At 39.1% G+C, this 22,500-nt stretch overlaps 1 protein-coding gene across 2 annotated transcripts in view; it reads right to left on the bottom strand.

Moving 5' to 3' along the window:
* LOC126983522 (anti-lipopolysaccharide factor-like) overlaps positions 1-22,500 on the bottom strand; it is a 116,557-nt gene that overhangs the window by 36,255 nt on the left and 57,802 nt on the right. For both annotated transcript variants that reach the window (XM_050836281.1, XM_050836282.1), the window contains exon 3: positions 21,079-21,203. The gene's annotated coding sequence lies outside the window, so the exon portion shown is untranslated. The remainder of the gene's footprint in view (positions 1-21,078; positions 21,204-22,500) is intronic.

The following is a 22,500-nucleotide window of genomic DNA, read 5'->3' as shown; positions in this document are numbered from 1 at the left end:
AGCTGCATGGAAAAAGTGTGCTTCATAATCCCCTCTTTTTGCCGACAGCAGAGGTGGCGGCGGCGTGGCGGCGGCGTGGCATGGAGAAAGTTGGGGAAATCCTTAGAAGAGATAAACGGGATATGGAGAGAGAGAGATTAGATTGACGGGAAGTTTTAACGTGAAGATAAAGAGCGAGAGCAAAGACACAGTAAAGTCATGTGAGGGTGACCTTCAGCGCCGCCGGAGGTCACCGTGGTAGGTATAGAGGCGGCGCCGGATGTTCGTGTCCCAAAGATAGCTCGGCGCTGCGCCTCCACGACGCTCAAACAAATGAAGATTGAGTGAGAAAAAGCTACAACGCGAGAAAGAGAGAAAAATGAAATGCTACACATGAACAGGAAGAGAAGAAAGTCGTTAATATAGTCCTGCGTATTATGTTTTTCAGTTTTGCTCTCTGATGTACTGACAGCCACAGATAACAGATCACAGGAAATTGATTCTCTGTCCTCCGTTCAACAATACATAATAAGGGAAATTATATATACTATGTTTTCTTATCTCATACAGCACACTTATCTGTACTGTCGGGAGCATAAGGTAACGAGCAGCGAAGACTTTTAGGTCCATATTCTCAGACGCTTCCCCCTCCCACATCAACTATTTCCAAAGGCCAAAAAAGGAGGTTAATCGGGTTTTCATGACTGTTTCTTCACGTTCATGGCACAGGAGAAAGGTCACACTATCACCAGGGCCATTAAACTACCAATGGAAATGCCCAAAACTCATACGAAAGCCTTGTCAAATATGTGTGCTAGGGGTCCGAAGGGTTTAAGAATACGGCCCTTAAGCCCTGCCTCTAACCCTTGACAATGAGCTGAATCATAAAGCTGCGAACTTCACTCAGCAGCAGCACAATTTTTATCAATTATGTCGAAGATTTCAACTCGCATTTTTCTATTATGCCAAAGGAGAATTCAATTTACATTATTGTTTTACTACTGTCTATAAATGAATTTTGAAGTATATTTTAAGGAATTCATTTGTAACGAAAAATTTTAATAGACCCTACACACACACACACACAGACACACACACACACACACACACACACACACACACACACACACACACACACACACACACACACACACACTTCAGTTACGCCATTAATTAATAAGGGAAAATATATAAAAAAGTATGTAATTGGAAATGTGGTTGATAAAGAAGGAAATATATCACAGCTAGGTATTGAAAAAAAAAAGTGTACACAACTCCATGCAGTTAATTATGCTTTGTTGAATAAGAAAATAATGAAAACCAGCCTTGCCCGAAGAAGAGAAAGCGGGAAAAAATATGGCGCTTGACAAGAAAGCTTCAACACATCCATCTCAAAGACATACCAAATGCACTTTCAAAGATTCGTTTAGTCTTTAAAACTAGTCACCTGCTGGCGGCGTACACCGTTGTTTATAATGCGAGAAAATAATCGTATACTAATTTATAAACTTATTCAGCTTTTATCAAGGTTGCAAGATAGCACAAAGAAAGAAAAAGAGAAAACCAATTTTGTTTCAGCCTTTACAGAATAGTTTGAAGTCCATATTCGTAAACGTAGGCGGCTTCCAATACGACTGTCTTTCAAGGTCACGGAGAAGATTAACCGGTTTTTTCGTGGGGTGATTTTCCCGCTCAAGGTGCAGGAGTTATGTAAAACCATCACTCGGATCACAAAACAGTCCATGAAATAGATCCCAGGAACTTATACGAGAGACTTTTCAAAGGGGCTTACAATGAGGTGCCGCCGATACGTTTAGCAATACAGGTTATCAGGCCAAATTCTTAAACACATATCGTCACCCTCATAAAATAAACGCCTCAGCCATTTTTACAGCGGTTTCCAGGTTTTTGTTTACATCAATTTTTCAACATGTGACGCCCATTTTTGTATAGTTGCCTTCGTCATTCAGGGTTTGAGTGTTCTAGAATTGGCCTTTTCATTTCTGCCTAAATTTTAAGCCAAATGAGATGATGACAGTTCTTTTCTGATTTCCTGAATAGTAGAAAATAATGACTTAGGCGCATTGTTTACGAAGGTGACGATATGGCCCCAAGCACAGACACTTGACAAGGCTTTCGTATAGGAGTTGTGGGGCTTTCCATGAGTAATTTTATGGCCCTGGCGGTAGTCTGGCCCTTCTGTACCGTGAACGTGAGAAAGACTCATTACAATCTGATTAATCTCCTTGTCGACCTTTGGAAATAGTTGATGCGGGAAGAGGAAGCTTCTGAGACCACCGCCCAAGTGCATCACGTCTCGTCGGTTCGTGTCGCACCCGAGCCACAAGGACACACGAAACGGCGGCAGCGGCGGCGGCGGCGGAAACGAGAATTCTGGCTGAGACGAAGGTGAGCGGGTCGTGTTTAATTATGTACGTGTTTTTTATTTTTTATTTTTTATTTTTTACGCACGACGAGTGTAAACAGACAAGAAGCCACCCGCGGCCGGGCAAAAAGAGGCTGGTTAGTGACAGAGATTTTTAATTGGCTTCCTGTTACTAGATTTTTAATTGGCTTCCTGTTACTAGGAATCTGAATTAGCGACCAAACCTTATCTTTTTTTTTTCTATCTTCTGCATACTGTATACTTCCTATTTTCTCACTATTTTCTCACTTTTTTCTCACTATTTTTTCACTATTTTCTCACTATTCTGTCACTATTCTCACTATTTTCTCACTATTCTCATTACTGTTTCACTATTCTAAGACTATTCTCACTTTTTTCTCACTATATTCTCACTATTTTCTCACTATTTTTTCACCTTTTTCTCACTATTTTCTCACTATTCTATGACTATTCTCACTTTTTTCTCACTGTATTTTCACTATTTTCTCACTATTCTGTCACTATTCTCACTATTTTCTCACTATTTTCTCACTTTTTTCTCACTATTTTTTCACCTTTTTCTCACTATTTTTTCACTATTCTATGACTATTCTCACTTTTTCCTCACTGTGTTTTCACTATTTTCTCACTATTCTGTCACTATTCTCACTATTTCCTCACTATTCTCACTACTTTTTCACTATTTTTCTCACTATATTCTCGCTCCTTTCGTTCTTTTGGCTTCTCGTTCTGCCCATTTTCACCTCAGTTTAGGAATCTTACTTAATGAATGCTAACCTTATCTTCGTTTTCATCTTTCACGTCCTGTAAACTTTCTATTAACTCACTCCTCCAGTTCCTCTTCCTTCTCGCTCTGGCAAAATTTTCCCTAGTTTAGATATCTTAATTAGCTACCAAGTATATATTTCTGCTTGTCATCCTTCGTGCGGCATATACTTCCTCTTTTCTCGATGTCAGTTCTTCCTACTTCCCGTTCTGCCATTTTTTTTTTCAAATTCGCCTCCCCTGTATTCACGTCCCGCCACGCAGCAAGGACGCGTTCCTGAATACCTGTCAAATCTAAAACGTGCTCAGACGTCTCACTCGTTTAGCAAGGTTGATAAGGAAACGGAAACAAACAAGTCAAAGGCAACTGAAGTGAATAAGCGAGGAAGAACGAGGAACCAGGTGTGAGTGTGCAGGAAGAATGTGAAAGAAAAATAAGAGGGCGATTGAGGACTAAAGCCCCGTTCACACTGTGCTGACTCTGGGCCACGACAACCCAGCGACTCAGGGTATATACGAGGTCTTGGGTGCGAAATGTTGATGTGAAATGGTCGCACATGGTCAGATAGAGGTCTAGAAACGATCGCCGGATGCTGATTCGGCGCAGAATGAAAGGGGTCTAAAAGTCGCTGGGTTGTCGTGACCCAGAGTCGGTATAGTGTGAACGGGAATATCCAGTTGGAGGGGAAGAAGTAAGAAAGGATTGGGAAACAGCAAGTGCGTCAGAAACTCTTGTACAAAGCATGAGTAACATTACACTGAGAGAGGATCAGCAAAAATGAGAGGGTGGAGAGAAATAAAAAAACAGGTTTACACACACCGCCGATGGGGTCAAAGAAAGAAAGACAAAAACAACAACTCAGGGTGGGAAACACATTACGAAAAGGCTGAAAGGTTACATGAAGGGTAAACAAGAAAAAGAAAAATGGATGTACAGTGAAGGATTAAGTAGCCAGTGAGGGGGCGGGTATAGGAACAAGGAAGAGAAGTGAGGAGGCGATGGAGGTAAAAAAAAAAAAAAAAAAAAAAAAGCGGTGGTAGGGAAGTACGGGGACAGGATTAGGGATGATAGTAAAAGAGAGAAAAAAAAACCAAGGACGTAAAGGTAGGAGGGAGAAGGGAACCGGTTGTGTGGGTGGAGAAATGAGAGGGAGGGAGAACAGGACAAAGGGGATGCGCTGAAGGTGGAGGTAGAAAAGGAATGCAGGAAGGAGACAGGAGACAGGAAGAGGGAATGGAGGGAGAAGAGGATGACCTGCAGGTGAAAAAATGTCATGAAAGGGGAAGTGGACCGAAGCAGGAAGGGAAGAGACGAAGTAGGACAACGTGGAAGGGAAAGAAAAGCGGGAAGAGGAAGGAGCGACGTGAAGGTGAAATGAGGTAAGAGGAGAGATGAAGAATGTTGGAGAATGGAGGAAGAAGAGAGGAAGGGCGACATGATGCGGATGTCAGGAAGTGAAGGAAGGTGTGACGTGACAGTGAGGTGATTCATGACCAAGGAAGAGGAAAGGAGAAGGAGGAGGAGGAGGAGGAGGAAGGGAGAGGAGGAGAAGGGAAGGTGTTGCGTGAGGATGTAATGGTGTAAAGAGTAGGAAGGTATCTGCAGGAGTGATTCAGAGCCCGAGAAACATTGAAATCCAGCTCGTATGGAACGCTGGTCGCACTTTCTGGAAATCCCCCGCGAGGAAAGATCATAGGAAGTGTTGATTAAAAAAAAAAAAAAAAGTGGAGTTATGTTTTTTTGTTTTGCTATTTCCTGTCTGCATTGTAGGAGCCTGCTGGTCTGTCCCCTCTCTGTGTGCAACTGCCTGACTTTTTTTTTTTTTTTTTTTTACTTGTACGCCTTTAGCGCCGGTAGGCTCTCTTGAGGGGCCTGGATGGTAGTCGGCCCCAGGCCGTCATGGCGCAGGCAAGTGTTTATAGTGGCGCCATCTTCTCTTGGCTCATGCTGCCTCCGGTAACTCGTTCTTGATTCACTTGGACGGCTTCCTCTAGAGTCCGAGTTGATGGGTGGTCTTCAGGACAGCATGTGGGTAGTTTTAAGCCACTCGGCGGTGACTGAAAAATCCGAGGTGGTAGCGTGGCGATTCGAACTCGCGTCGTCCATCACGCGGTGAATGTGGGCCCAGCACGCTACCACTCAGCCACCGCCTACCCAACTAACTAATTGGCTGACATAATAAGAAAATGAAAACGTTAGGGCAGAGAGAGAGAGAGAAATAGTCTAGCTTTGAATCCGAGGGCCCACGTTCGAATCTCACCCTTGGTAGGCAGTGAGCAGCCGCCTCAACTGTTATCTCTTTCGGGCCGGTCATCATATTGGGACTCGGCGAAACCGGTGGTGACCTGGATTTCACACTTGCCCTTCCTCGGGTTAAATTGCTTTCACCCACAACATGCTCAAGGGTTAGTGAGAGCTGCCGCTGTCCCTAATTTGCTTCTTACCTCTTAAACTATCGACGAGTGCCCATAATTATCACTGTGAGTAAGCTTTGTAAGAAAATAATCAGAGAGAAAGTAAACATAGTAAAAATATAGGAAGGGTCATCATGTATCACAGACTTAACGAAGCTTTACTAGAGTGATATATTTTTGAAGGAAAGGGGAGGCCGTGTCGACTGAATTGGATCTACATCTAAAAACAGCCTTTGAACTTTGAAGACATTTTCTGGATAAGACGGTGATGAAAATGACCTAAACAAGCCAGAAGTGAAAACATCTATAAGTCTCTTCGTGAAGGGAAGTGACGAGAGGAGTTCCCCAAAAGATCGGTCTGGCCTCCAATCATGTTTCTGATACATATGACATGGTGGTGGTCTGAACTGCTATCTGAACTAATTTGTGATGTGGCAAAGAGACGAATTAGGAGCAATAACTGCCACAAAGAACTGGAGAGCGATCTGGACACAATGATGAAGTGGTGTCAAAAGTAGAAAGTGGATTTCAATGCCCAGAAGAGTTTCATCAATAAAAACTTATCGAGGAGGGAGCAAGATCATGGTCCAAGTAACCTGTTCCTCCCTTCACACGCCTCCACACAGAACACGTGTACTAACCCTTGTTCTACCGCCTCCTCCACTTGCCGCTGCCCAATACACTTTTCTCTCGCCACACACACACACACACACACACACACACACACACACACAGACACACACACATAAAAAAAAAAATGTGTCTAGTATCTAAGTGTCTAGATATATTAGAAAGATTGTATTCGTTCACCACTTTCGGAAGCAAAATCAGCTTTTGAACTAATAAAAAAAATGTTACTACAATTTTGATAATATGAAATTGACGAAAAAGAGGAGAAACATAAATGTTCATTACGAAAGTGAAAACAAAGGATGATTTCAGCTTCAATAAATGGTTAGTAAAAATACGTTCGAGCGTCAGATTTTCGTTAACAGAGTGTTCTTATGTAAATGATGCAGAGAACTTTGTAAGGAATAGAAAGAGCAAACCTTCCAGGAACCAAGGCCTTAAAAACCTTACTATTGAATTGAAGGAAGGACTGAAAAGACTTAGCTAAACTTTGCAACAATAATGTGATAAGAACATGAATACAATAAAGTAAATAAAAAAAAAGAATACCCTCTCTGAAGAAGAAGAATACGTTTTACTTCGATGGACAACTTAAAACCCACACACAAAAAAATAGATAATACATGACAAGACATTATATTTCACCAACAGTTACCAATGTTTAATACCGCCATTTCCTCCACGATAATCACCACCACTACCGAAGCCACCATCACCGCCGTCACCACCGTCACCACCACCACCGTCACCTCCCTCCCCAACCACCGCCGTCACCACCACCACTGCTTCACCTCCAATACTGCTTCATCACCAACTGTAGTGTGGCAAAAGATGACATCATCAACATCATCAACAGCAGCAAGCACAAAAAGAGTAACAATAGCGGCAGCAGTTGTAATACTATAACGAAAAAAAGAAAAAAACATAACAATAACAACATCAAAAGGACACACACACACACACACACACACACACACACACACACACACACACACACACCATTGCATCACGCTCACACGGGAAGGACACTCAGCCTTGGTTTAGAAGTTTTAAATGCTACGACGTTCACGAGGGAAGATAAAAAGTGTGTGTGTGTGTGTGTGTGTGTGTGTGTGTGTGTCAGTGTGTGTGTGTGTGTGTGTAGTAGTAGTAGTAGCAGTAGTAGTAGTAACAACATCAGCCGTATTAGAAAAAGTAGACAATCCATGCAACAACAACAACAACAACAACAACAACAACAACAACAACAACAATAACAAAAACAACAATCACCTCTACCAGTTGCATTATCAACAGTCACGCAGCATCTCCGCAATTACCCTCATGACCAAAATGCATCAGATACAGAAAATGCTGCAGCAGTCGTCGCCTCGTCGAGAGTCACTTCTTGCCCTCTGCAAAAATTATCCTCCACCGCGCTGAGTTCCCATGTATTACTGGGCTTCACTGACGGGCTCACAGGTTAGCCCGTGTCTCTTTACCTCAAAAGAGGCAATATTAACATCAGCAACAACCACCACCATCACCTCGACCACAAGCACCACCACTACGAGGAAGAACAAAACCACATCCACCCACCCCTTCACCACCACCACCACCAACACCACCTACCAAAAACACCACCACTAGTCCCACACAGCAACAACAACAACCCATCATCCTCACCACCACTACCACCATCACCACCATATCCTGTTTGTCGCTCAGCTGGCCGCCATGGCTCCACCGAAAACACCCAATTCGGGCTGACTGGCAAAACAAGGAAATTGCCTACGTGATTCACGGGTCAATTATACGTGTGCTGCGTGGCTCTCCTCCAACCAAGGACAAGCTTACTCGATGGTCCGCTGACGCTGTGCAAACCCGATATTGACAGAGAAGGCGATTGCAAAATGCCGGTATGCCTCTCTGAATGGGGTGGGAAAGGAGAGAAAGGCAGGTGTGGGGCATAGATGTTTGTGTGGGGACAGGGAGGAGAGCTCTCGGGGCAAGGTTGGGGATGAGCAGTGATGAGGGAGGGACTGTGGTGAGCTCGGGATGTAATGCAGGGTAGGCGGAGCAGGGCTAGAGAGTAATAGGGTTACACAGGAATCAAGGTTAGGGTTAAAATACGAAGTAAGAAATTGTAAAGTTGGGGGATCCGTGATGAGAAGGGGACGGAGGGAGAGCAGTAGGGTTGGTGGGGCAGGGCTGAGAGACTCGGGGCATGTATAGGATTGGGAGCGAGGATAGGGAAGGGGGGAAGGTCGAGAATAGCCTCAGAACATGATTAGAGCTACTCAACGAGAAATCCCTGAGTGGATACTCGCCTGAGAGAGATTAAGTATCAACATGTTTACTGTGACTGGCCCGTGAGAGACACAAACAGAGGAAGGAGGGAAAACACGAGGAGTGAAGGAATAACACCTGTGGTAAAGGTCAACCTTTTGGTGTGTTAGACAAAGGCACTTCGATAAATGTCAGGCAAGCAGTCATTTATTCTGTCATTACAGTCTGCGTTCCGGCGTAATGCAAGTCACTTTTCCAAGAGTTATCTTTTTAACGAAGCATTTCTTCTCAAGTGATAGACGTGTTCAAAATAAAAGATAGAAATAAAGACTACTTTAATATATGCAAGTTAATGCCATATTATTTGACAGAAAATGTCAATAGTACGCTATTATATACAATTATTCTTGCAATAACTGTTATTATCATTATTATCATTATTAATACTACTACTATTATTATTATTATTATTATTATTATTATTATTATTATTATTATTATTATTATTATTATTATTATTATTATTATTATTATTATTGTTTATATTCATCAATACCTATATTACTATTACTGATATTATTATTATTATATACAGGGGCCTTGTCCGCCCTCGTACGGAGTATGCATCTCACGTGTGGGAGGCTCCTCATACAGCTCCTCTGGACAGAGTGGAGGCTAAGGCTCTTCGTCTCATCAGCTCTCCTCCTCTTACTGATAGTCTTCCACCTCTTAAATTCCGCCGCGATGTTGCCTCTCTTTCTATCTTCTATCGATATTTCCACGCTGACTGCTCTCCTGAACTTGCTAACTGCATGCCTTCCCCCCTCCCGCGGCCCCGCTGCACACGACTTTCTACTCATGCTCATCCCTATACTGTCCAAACCCTTTATGCAAGAGTTAACCAGCATCTTCACTCTTTCATCCCTCACGCTGGTAAACTCTGGAACAATCTTCCTTCATCTGTATTTCCTCCTGCCTACGACTTGAACTCTTTCAAGAGGAGGGTATCAGGACATCTCTCCTCCCGAATTTGACCTTGCTTTTGGACACCTCTTTTTTATATTTCTTAGGAGCAGCGAATAGCGGGCTTTTTTTTTATTATTGTTTCTTTTTTTTGTGCCCTTGAGCTGTCTCCCTTGTAAAAAAAATTATTATTATTATTATTATTATTATTATTATTATTATTATTATTATTATTATTATTATTATTATTATTATTTTTATTTTTATTTTTATTGTTATTATTACTATTATTATTATTATTATATTACTATTACTGATATTATTATTATTATTATTATTATTATTATTATTATTATTATTATATTATTATTATTATTATTATTATTATTATTATTTTTATTATTATTATTATTATTATTATTATTATTATTATTATTATTATTATTATTATTATTATTATTATTATTATTATTATTATTATTATTATTATTATTATTATTATTATTATTATTATTATTATTATTATTATTATTATTATTATTATTATTATTATTATTATTATTATTATTATTATTATTATTATTATTATTATTATTATTATTATTATTATTATTATTATTATTATTATTATTATTATTATTATTATTATTGTTTTTATTATTATTATCATTATCATTATTATTATCATTATTATTATTGTTATTATTATTGTCATCATTATTATTACTCAGTGATAAAAAAATATATTATCGATTTTTTCTTTATTTTTCTTTGGTCTTAGTCTCCTCTTTTGGGTACCCAGCCACATAAGTGAGAACCTTAGGGATATAATTAACGCAAAAAGTCTTGACATCCTCGGGCCGCGGGTGTGCGGGTCAGGGGACAGCCTTCAAGGTGGATTCTCTTGGATTTACTATTTTTCTTCCTGATGAAACTCGCCCGGCCTGGAGCCAGATATTTGGCCGGAAGAAGGGAAGGAAATTAGAAACCCGCATTGATGGCCGCGCGGGAAGAGTTATCGCGGCGCCAGAATCGTTTTTATGTTCATTAAGCACACCAATCAAGGTTAGCTGGCGAGGAAAGAGGAAGGTTTTCTCGATTGACACAGTGTTCGATCTAGTTCAATTATTTCTTCATCTAGACTACTGATTTTTTTTTCATCCACACGACTCTCTCTCTCTCTCTCTCTCTCTCTCTCTCTCTCTCTCTGGAGTAATATTTCCTTACTTAGAAGCAGGAAATTAATGGGACTTCAGAACGACTCTTATACCAAAAAGTGGGTCTGTATAATCTCTACAGGAAATATCCTTCAAGGAAAAAAAATAAGTAAAGGAAGTCCTCCTCCGTAAGTCTGCCTTGGAAGGAGTGGTTGTCTGTGTAGGGTAAGAAAAAAAAAATTGCATGTGTTTTTTTTTATGCATCGATTACTTCTTCTTTTTCTCAACTTCCTACACGTTTAAAAATAACCAACGAAAAAAAAGTAAAAAATGAAAAAAAAACCTTCCTGTTGATCGCAGAATGAGGAAGGAAGGTGGATTAATAAAAAAAAAAAAGGTGTAGGACAGGTTTTCTTCAAAGACGGAATGCTGTTGGATTAGAGGAAGCAGACCGCTGTCGAAGTAATAAAAAAAAAAAAAACTAAAACGAGGGCAGAAGTTTACTTAAAAAATTAGTAGCCTCACATTTAGTCCCACGACGGTGCATTGTTATTAGAGATGCCTCCTGGCGCTTCATCCTAAGAGACTTGTGTCGCACAGAGGTGGGGAGACACTGGTAAGCAAGGATATTAATTCAAGAGAAACGATAATAAGTTGGATTTATGTTTCATTTGATAAACTATTCATATATACAATTACCCAAGATGATTCATGGACGTATAGACATAAACTTATACATATTTTGCTTTCATAATATAACTTTCTAAGCAATTCTGCCCTCATATACCCACATATACACATAAACAGTGTACCACTCATATATCTCGTGAACGTATATACATGAACCCTTTTATTCCCAGTGTAGTCCTCATGTTTACAATTCCGCTGGCCAAGAGACCTGCGAATATGTGAAGAAGGCCGCAGGAAGAGAAGGAAGGAAGTAGTGTTAATTGTAACTGTTAGGCCTTTTATTACTCTGCCAGACAACGCCGACGGATGAGAATGAATGAAAGGAACGACTGAAATTTTTCGTTTAAAGTTACGAAATAATTTGTGACGACTCGATGAGGCGGAAGAATACACAACTTAAGCAAATGAGATTAATTATGATCATCCTGGAATCAGTGCTGAAGGACGGAGTGAAGGCACCAGTGAATGATGATAGTAATCCAATATAAAAAAGTAAATACATTAATGCAAAAAAATAAAAAGTTAGACCTAAAAAGGATGATCTAACAAAACTGGAAAAGACTAGACATCGTTGTGTAGGAAGGTGGGTGATATACGCACATTTAAAATAGATAATATAGAAATAAATCCAGATAATAACCATGATAAAGTACTTGTTGCTGGTAGAATCAACATTAATTCAGCATCAACGAAAAAACACGAAAAAAAAAGAGCGCTGTCAGGTTCAGTTTCTCTCCCACTGTGAAACTTGTTGGCCTTGAGAGATCTGCTACTTAAGAGTAAATTATATTCCCTGAGACTCAGAAATTTGTGTTACTTTTTATCCAATATATCAATGAAGGCCTGGGTAGGTATTCTCAGACGCTGCCGCCACTCACATCAATCATTACCAAAGGCTTGAAAGATCAGTCGTGTCCTCATGAGCGTTTTATTGGGTCACGGTACATAAGAAGGGTCAGACTACCACCAGGGTCATAAAGCTAGCCTTGGAAATGCTCCAAACTCCCACGAAAGCCTTGAGAAATAGGTGATCTTGAGAGCCGAACGGTTTGAGGATACGGTCACTGTGCTCAAGGCGAGGTCCTATGGTAATGAGGCCCCCCCCTCCCTCCCCCTCACCCCTCCGAACGTGTTATTTGGTCTAATTTTTTTATGCAAGTTGAAAGTGATATGTAATTAGTTTTATTGCCACACACTGAGGTAAACTAAACTATTCCTCTCCCAAATCAGTTTCTAGATACGTCTTTATCTCAGAGCATACGTAAAGCACGATGGAGCTATGCAGTGAAGAAATATACACCCAAAGGAAAATAGAAAAGAATATATAGATGGTTCAATAAATACCTACCCACAGTCTGTATAACTCTCCTGAAAACTCAAATCTAAATGAATGTCACGATAATTATTTACTCAGTCTGATCTCTTGTTGCTTGACCTTCATCGTAGGCAAGTAAAAATCGACTTGAATTTGGCCAACCCAGGCATTTAGTATAACAAGCAAATTTTAGTGTTTCATGTTTGCAATATATGTCAGGGTATCCCCCCCCCCAAAAAAAAAAAAATCAAACTAAATCAACCTTGTGGAACATTATTTTTTCTTCAATTTTGTTTCAACACCTCTGTAAGGTGACATCATGCCCCCGTGACATCCTCTTTGTACATATCTGACTGATATTTCCAGTTTTACACAACCATGAGTCTTATTGTTGTTTGTCTTCATATGAAAACAGCCAACTCTGTTAATGAATAAGCGTCTGGGCCTATCAGCCCTACATTTTGTAGTTTTACATTCCGTATTTAATGACCGATAACGTTAGTTTACTTAATGAAAACATGTATGGATGATTGTTTGTTCCTGCGGAAAAAATGGTTACTTACAGCTCATATTATTGCCCAGTACAGTGAGGCACTAAGATCCCTGACATATGTTCGGTCAGAGCAGCACAGAGAGATGAACGCCAGTTTTATGAAACGCGATAATGAGCACCTCCAGTTATTTCTAAGCTTCTTAAAGAAACACAACCCTTTCAGCATTAAGGATGAAAATCAGCTGGTGAATATTGCGAGTGGAATTATTGCAGACGAACGGGTCAGTGTTGAAACATCGCTGCAGATTGGGAAAGCCATCCAAGAGCAACTCACAGGAAAGACCTTTTCACAAATCACTATGAAAAAAAAAAAAAAAGCTCAAACGTTTAAGATAATGCAGAAACCTGTGAAAGTGGCAGGTGAGGATGTGTTCATATCTTGCACTGAACTATAGCAGAGACTTCTGGCTATAGGCTACTGTCAAGGCCAACCTACAGAGGAAACTTTCTCCTATGAGCTGTCAGCAGTTGTTCCTTCTCTCTTTACTGAGGATGGACGTATGAGGAATACACCCAAGTCACATCTGTCACAATTTATTACAGATATGGGCATAGCTTGGCGCTATCCCGATAAGTTATCGCGATACCTTATCGCTGATAACAAAATCGGGTTATCGGCCATCCGCTACATATGTATATATATATATATATATATATATATATATATATATATATATATATATATATATATATATATATATATATATATATATATATATATATATATATATATATATATATATATATATATATATATATATATATATATATATATATATATATATATATATATATATATATATATATATATATATATATATATATATATATATATATATATATATATATATATATATATATATATATATATATATATATATATATATATATATATGGAGGCTGCAGAACTCTTAGCCTCAGACCTTACTATCATTTCGATTGGGGGAAGAAGAACCTGGTGTCCTTCAACGCCTCAAAAACACAGTTTCTCCACCTATCCACTCGACACAATCTTCCAAACAACTATCCCCTATTCTTTGACAACACCCAGCTATCACCTTCCTCAACACTAAACATCCTCGGTCTATCCTTAACTCAAAATTTCAACTGGAAACTTTATATCTCATCTCTTACTAAATCAGCTTCCTCGAGACTGGGCGTTCTGTACCGTCTCTGCCAGTTCTTCTCCCCTGCACAGTTGCTGTCCATATACAGGGGCCTTGTCCGCCCTCGTATGGAGTATGCATCTCATGTGTGGGGGGGCTCCACTCACACAGCTCTTCAAGACAGAGTGGAGGCTAAGGCTCTTCGTCTCATCAGCTCTCCTCCTCATACTGATAGTCTTCTACCTCTTAAATTCCGCCGCAATGTTGCCTCTCTTTCTATTTTCTATCGATATTTCCACGCTGACTGCTCTTCTGAACTTGCTAACTGCATGCCTCCCCCCCTCCCGCGGCCCCGCTGCACTCGACTTTCTACTCATGCTCATCCCTATTCTGTCCAAACCCCTTATGCAAGAGTTAACCAGCATCTTCACTCTTTCATCCCTCACGCTGGTAAACTCTGGAACAGTCTTCCTTCATCTGTATTTCCTCCTGCCTACGACTTGAACTCTTTCAAGAGGAGGGTATCAGGACACCTCTCCTCCCGTATTTGATCTTCCTTTCGGCCACCTCTTTTGTTTCTTTTTTAGGAGCAGCGAGTAGCGGGCTTTTTATTATTATTTTTTCTTTTTTGTGTGCCCTTGAGCTGCCTCCTTTGTAAAAAAAAAAAATATATATATATATATATATATATATATATATATATATATATATATATATATATATATATATATATATATATATGTATATATATATATATATATATATATATATATATATATATATATATATATATATATATATATATATATATATATATATATATATATATATATATATATATATATATATATATATATATATATATATATATATATATATATATATATATATATATATATATATATATATATATATATATATATATATATATATATATATATATATATATATATATATATATATATATATATATATATATATATATATATATATATATATATATATATATATATATATATATATATATATATATATATATATATATATATATATATATATATATATATATATATCTTTATAACTATACTAGCGATAATCGCTACTTTTTCCGCCTCTCAGAAAAAAAACGTAGCTTCCTCCCAACTGCGCATACGTGGCCCGGGCGCCCGGTGTTGTATGAAAAAACTTCGGGTATGAAATATCTTCGGTGAAGAGATTTCATACTTAGATCATCAACATTGAAACAGTTATGTTAAAATATAAAAAAAACCTATATCAAAGCGAAAAATCATTTATCTTTGCCCCAAAACAAGCAATATTCACTGCCTGTAATTTGTGATCCCGTTGTAAAGAGAGTAAACAGAGACCAACGGCTTGTGTTAGCACATGGCGGCGTGGCGCGTGGCATCTCAGCTGCGTCTCGAGTGACGGAGTGAGTGTTAGTGTTCCGGTTCCCAGTGCTTCAGTATTTAATTACTGAAGTTACTGTTAAAGTGTTAATGGTGATGAGTAAGAATAACTGAATAAGTAGTGATGGGCCAGTTAACGAAAGACCAGTGTTTGTAAACAAAAGCGCCTGCTTTTGACGGTGGGGACGCCAAATAACACAACACCGGTTCAGGCGTTTCTAGTATCACCGTCCATACGTACGTGTCAACGTGTGGTTTTCAGGTTTTGTAAGTTTTTAAAATACAGATAATGAAAATTTGAATTCATCTATGTTTTTATTTGAAATATCAATATAGTATCGTTTTCGCCTATCGGACTTATCGCTAGCTAGTATCGGAATTGTGGATTTATATCGGGTATCGGTTATCGGTTATCACCTATATTTGTGTCTCCAGTTAACGAATATTATCACCGATAAGGTTTTCCATTATTAGTTATCGGGTATCGGGAATAAGGTTTTCTGTTATCGTGTCCAGCTATGGATATGGGTCCTGGTATTGTCTGTGAAATCAGTAAGCCAACAGTATTGGTGATCGATGGATGTGCTTTACCACACAGTCAGTACTGGCCAAAAATTGGAACAGTTGGCACATTATGTGACGGTTTTGTGAGGTCTGTAATGCAGATAAAGAGTCCTGGTCATCCTGCTTATGTCATATTTGATTGCTATACAGTTAGTATAACCAAAGATCAAGCACAGAAGCGGCGTAGACTAAACAAATCTTCACCAGACATGATCTTGAACGTCACCTCTCCCATTCCATGTGACAAAACAAAGTTTCTTGGTAACAGATTCAACAAACGGGAATTGATCAAGTTAATATCACAGTCTAGAAGATTCAGGTATTGACGTGGAGCATGCCAATGAAGAAGGGGATGCAGACGTTATAATTGTGCGGAAAGTACTTGCTGAATCATTTACTTGAAAGGCACCTATTAAAGTAATAGCTGATGACACAGATATACTAGTTCTTCTTCGTCACGCAACATCAGAAATGTATATGGAAACCAAGCAACATACTCTGTCTATAAACATGGCTAGAGAGGTTCTGGGTCGTGAAATGTGCATGTGCCTTCCATTTGTACATGTAGTGTCAGGGTGTGACACCACATCAGCTTTCTTTGGGATGGGAAAGATAAAACACATAAAACTCTTAATGGCATCCCAGAAGCTAAGGTCTGATGTGCTTTTCTTCGGAGAAGATGATGCCAGAACAGAAGATATTTTAGATGTAGGAATGTAATATGTATCACTGTTATACCAAGGATGTAGTCTTCAAGCACCGAAACCCCTTAAGGAGCTTCGGTTCCTCTATATTAGTTCTCCCACAAAATATGTCCCAATAGAGAGGGTACCACCAACTAAAAGGTTGTGCCAGTTTCATTGTCTAAGGGTTCATCTTCAAGTAAGTACCTAGCGCAACCTGAAAACAGATCTCATATTTGAGGACTATGGGTACAAGCTTCAATCAGATGGATCAGTTGATCCAATAATGACAGATATGCCATCAGCTCCTCCAGAACTACTAATCAACATCAAATGTAGTTGAAAGGTAAACCTGTGTGCTTCATGTAGCTGCTCAAAAAACTTCTGCCCTGTTCAATTCACTGTAAATGTCGTGGCCACTGTAGTAACTGTGCAAACAGTGCCTCATTATCTTGTTTTACTTGTCCATTTTCTGCTTTACTCTTTTATCTCTATTTCTCCGTCGTAGGCGTGTCTGGGTTAAGGACTTTCGTAACATATGGCATTTGTCTTATTGGGCCACTACCTATTGCACTGTTTGATGATAATAATAATGATAATAGTGATGATAATAATGATAATAGTAAACACTAGCATATATCTACCGCACATATAAGGCAACGAGTACTTCCATAGTGACACCTTAAGACGGGAGTTCGTGTCGTCTTGAGAGAAAACAGTAGACTTTGAGGGGCTACACCAGCGATCCCGGCGAGGGCTTAGAGGAAGGGGTGACTACGACTTTCTTGCAGCGTTCTCTATCTTGACGTTTGACATTCCGATTTTTTTTCTTTTTCCTTCTTTTACTCCTCCTCTTCCTCTTCCTTCTGCTGCTGCTCCTCCTTCTCTTTATCTTTCTCCTTCTTTTCTTATTCTCATCCTCATTCTGGTCCTCCTCCCTCCTAGATATGTTACTCGTCATTTTTTTTATATTCTTCTTCGTTTCCTCCTTTCCTTTTTCTTCTTCCTCATCCTCATCCTCCTCTTCCTCTTTCTCCTTCTCCTATTTTTCTCTTCATTATTCTGGTTCTCCCTCCTTGACAAGTTTCACCATCTTGGACGTCATCTTTCTCCAGTCTCTTTTCCAGAACATGACGGACATATTTTGATGACTTCCAAGGTATTAATTCTGCTCTTTTTTTTGACTCCGTGTACTGTCAGCCTTAACTCTTGTAGGTTGAGAAACAGTGTGTGATATATTCCTCCGTTTATTATACTAACTAAGGCTTCCTATAGTGTTCATGCCAGTTCTTTATTATTTTTATTTTCTTCATCTCCTTAGTGTTGTAGTCAAGAGTTCTTATAAATGCTCCCAAATTTCGGATGCTGGCTCAATGATCTGATGTCGAGCTCTCTCTCTCTCTCTCTCTCTCTCTCTCTCTCTCTCTCTCTCTCTCTCTCTCTCTCTCTCTCTCTCTCTCTCTCTCTCTCTCTCTCTCTCTCTCTCTCTCTCTCTCTCTCTCTCTCTCTCTCTCTCTCTCTCTCTCTGTCTCTCTCTCTCTCTCTCTCTCTCTCTCTCTCTCTCTCTCTCTCTCTCTCTCTCTCTCTCTCTCTCTCTCTCTCTCTCTCTCTCTCTCTCTCTCTCTTTTCAACTAAATATCAACTAGAGTAGAAATGCAACGTTTGGAGTCTTCTGATTAATGTAAAATCACTTATGTTTAAGGACAGACCACCTAGTCTGGACCATGCGGTCTGTGTGTCTGATTTTTATGTCAATTCTGTCTGGTTCTCCTCTCTCTCTCTCTCTCTCTCTCTCTCTCTCTCTCTCTCTATATCTCTCTCTCTCTCTCTCTCTCTCTCTCTCTCTCTCTCTCTCTCTCTCTCTCTCTCTCTCTCTCTCTCTCTCTCTCTCTCTCACACACACACACACACACACACACACACCACATCAACTCATCAAATATCGATGTATCATCATCAACATAAATAATGTCATCCATAAATATCCTCCCATCCCCTTCCTCTCCTCCTTCCTCCTCATCATCATCGTCATCATCATCAAAATCATCATCAACATCATAAGCATCATAAATAACAACAATAAAAACATCAACAATAACAACACAAGTAATAATAATAATAATGATAATAATAATAACAATAATAACAAATACGACAATGCATATCAACAAATCACGTAGCACTGGGAGATGAACGAGCTATGTGTGTGTGTGTGTGTGTGTGTGTGTGTGTGTGTGTATCGATTTTCACAATGCCTGATCACACACTCGTCTCCGTTTTCTTTCAGCGTAGCCGCCCATTTTAAGAGAAGCTCCGCCCACACGCTCACCATTTGCACGACATTCGCTGTTTTGTTATTTCGGGGATTTACGATGTTTCATTTCATAGGGGGTTTGGGTGGGGCTTCGTTGTTGTTGTTGTTGTTGTTGTTGCTGTTGTTGTTGTTGCTAATGGTGGTGGTGGTGGTGGTGGTGTCATTGTTGTCGTTGTTGTTGTTGACTGTTGCGTTGGTGGCTGGTAGTTAGTGGCGGAGTTTATGACGATATTGTTATTGGCATGTTTTAATAATGAGAACTGATGCTGTTGTTATTGTTTTTGTTGTTGTTACTATTGTTGTTGTTGCTCCTGCTGTTTCTGTTACTGTTGCTACTGCTTATGGATTTCAGTCAATACATCTTCCCATTTTTTTTCTTCTTCCGCCTCCTTCTCCTCCTCCTTTTCTTCTTCCTCCTTCTGATCGTCCTCCTTCCTAGACATCTTGCGTAACACTAGAGTTTTTTCGTTTGGGGGGTGGGCTATGTTGCTTTAATTAAGAGGATACTTTTACTTTCGCTCTCTCTCTCTCTCTCTCTCTCTCTCTCTCTCTCTCTCTCTCTCTCTCTCTCTCTCTCTCTCTCTCTCTCTCTCTCCGCCTCAGTAATGCTCACCGCTCCCTTCCCTTCATCACCAAACTCAGTCTGAAAATCTAATTTGGTAACAACCTTACGCGCCTCCACAATTGACGTCGCTTCGAGGCAAGACAAACCTACACACGAAGCTGCCACAGGGACGGAACTCCCTCAGGTTAACGCGGGGGGCAGGACCTTAAGACACACCTGCTCCTTGGCCCTCACCTGGCCCCACCTGTGTATAGCGGCCTGCGTGTTTCCCTTAAACTCTTTCGCTTCGCCCAAATTACGTTCAGAGGTGCATAACAGGAGAGAGTGAGTGAGTGAGTGAGTGAGTGAGTGAGTGAGTGAGTGAGTGAGTGAGTGTGTGTGTGTGTGTGTGTGTGTGTGTGTGTGTGTGTGTGTGTGTGTGTGTGTGTGTGTGTGTGTGTGTGTGTGTGTGTGTGTGTGATACAAGACATAAAAGCAACACACACACACACACAAAGGTCGCGGCACTAACAAGAAAGCGACCAATTTCACAAAACCGCCGACGAAGCAACACTCAGCTGACGCGACCTTGTTAAAGATGACATTCCGTTCCCTGCTAAGCTTCCTCCTCGGCCCCGACAGAGACGCCGACACCGCCGCGGCTTCAAAATCCACCAGCTCTTATTCTTCTCGCTGATAACCTGAGTTTATTATTATTTTTTCTCCTAAATGTCTATAGCTTATCACATACAATCAATTCTTGCTGATTATAAGATAACTATCCACTTATTTTTTTATATCTAAAGGTATCACACTATCATTAATTATTGCGAGTCATATTTGTGTTATCTTCTAGGGAACTTATTTATCGCTGCTGATTATCTAAACCTAATCAAATAATAATTTTTGCTAATTATCCAAAAGGAATCATTTAACTCATTTATTCTTTCTAATAATCACAAGCTTTTCAACTACCTCTGACTCATTGGTAGTGGAAATATAAAGCTTATTAATAAGAGAGACCGTTTACCGATGCAAATACAACCAATTCTTTAATTTATTAGTATGTTCATATATATATATATATATATATATATATATATATATATATATATATATATATATATATATATATATATATATATATATATATATATATATATATATTAATTTGTATTACCTCCATTATTTATTATTATTTCTTAACTATATCATTTATAATCATCATATTGTTCTGTCGATTCTTAAGGCCAATATAAGTCTTCTCAGTAAAGGTAGGATGTTATAATGACCCAGCTATTGCCACAGACACACACCTTTTACGTTCTGCCGCTCCACCACATTTTCAGGTGTGGTAATCAGGTGAGTTAAGACGTCGAGGCCAGGTGTCACGAGCTGGGGAAGTCAGGTGACAACATCCTTCCAACCGGTAAACACATACCTGAAAAAACATATGATATATAAGAATAACTGATAAAAAATATTGTTTATTTTTTAAGAGTCTAGTTAAAGAATGACAAAAATAAGATTGTTCTATGCTGCTGCAAAATAAGAATTAAGTAAGTAAATAAGGAAAACAAGACACACCCACTCAAGGCAAAAGTTTCAAGGTGTTTGGTCTAGAAAGCTTGAGGATTTCCATTTTTTTTCTGAAATAGATAAATATGTAAAAAGTTATTCCGTTGTTTCCTCCCTAGCAGATAATCAACGCTTTGCTATGAGAAAACGAAATGTACTTTAGGGTTTGCTATTTATAAAGTAGATTATTTATATATTATAAAGATTTTTCGAACTTCGCAGTCATCCAAAAAAAAAAAACTAAAATCACTAAGACAACAAAACACAACATAACACAACACACACTAAACACAATTTAACACAGCCACAACAAAGCACAAACGTCCTCACACAACAAAATAACAAAGAACACTCCAGTACAACACATAACACAACACCAACAAATACCACGGCTCACCCCATCCTTCACACACGACCTCCTCCCTTTCATATACACAACCCCCTCCCCCAGTCCATCAGCCCCATCAAACAACCCTTCTTCACCTTCCACTTCCCGTATTTTCGCAGGTCAGGTTAGGTCCTCCAGCCCAGGTGTCTGTTTTCCCCGCCCCGCGCTGCCCCGCCAAACTCACACAACTCACACTTTAACTTTCGCATATCTAATTTCTACCTGATGAAGACGCTTACCGTGTGTGTGTGTGTGTGTGTGTGTGTGTGTGTGTGTGTGTGTGTGTGTGTGTGTGTGTGTCATTTAGGAGGCAGATGTGGGGTTTCAAAAAGTGTAAAATGAGCTTCCCATTTCATTAGCTCCGCATAATTACAAGCCCAGAATACGTTCCAATGAATCCTAAATTAAGTATGATGAAATATGGCGGTGTTGCGACTCAAAATTACTAATATCACTACAACGCAGCGCTCTTAATGAAAATATGGGATTTCCTCGCGAGGGGAAAATCTTGTTTTCATCCTGTTTGTATAAAAAAATATCCTTGTGCTTATTATGAAACGAGGAACTATTATCATTATTACTATTATTATTATTATTATTATTATTATTATTATTATTATTATTATTATTATTATTATTATTATTATTATTATTATTATTATTATCATTATTATTATTATCATGACTTGTAGTAGTAGTGGTAGAAGTAGTATAGTGGTAGTCGTAGTAATAGTAGTAGTATAATGATGATGATGATGATGATGATGATGAT

This window comes from Eriocheir sinensis, chromosome 54, assembly GCF_024679095.1.
Source record: "Eriocheir sinensis breed Jianghai 21 chromosome 54, ASM2467909v1, whole genome shotgun sequence".
Classification (NCBI taxonomy): domain Eukaryota; kingdom Metazoa; phylum Arthropoda; class Malacostraca; order Decapoda; family Varunidae; genus Eriocheir; species Eriocheir sinensis.
Note: the sequence above shows the minus strand (reverse complement) of the source record. Positions and strands in the feature narration are given on the sequence as shown.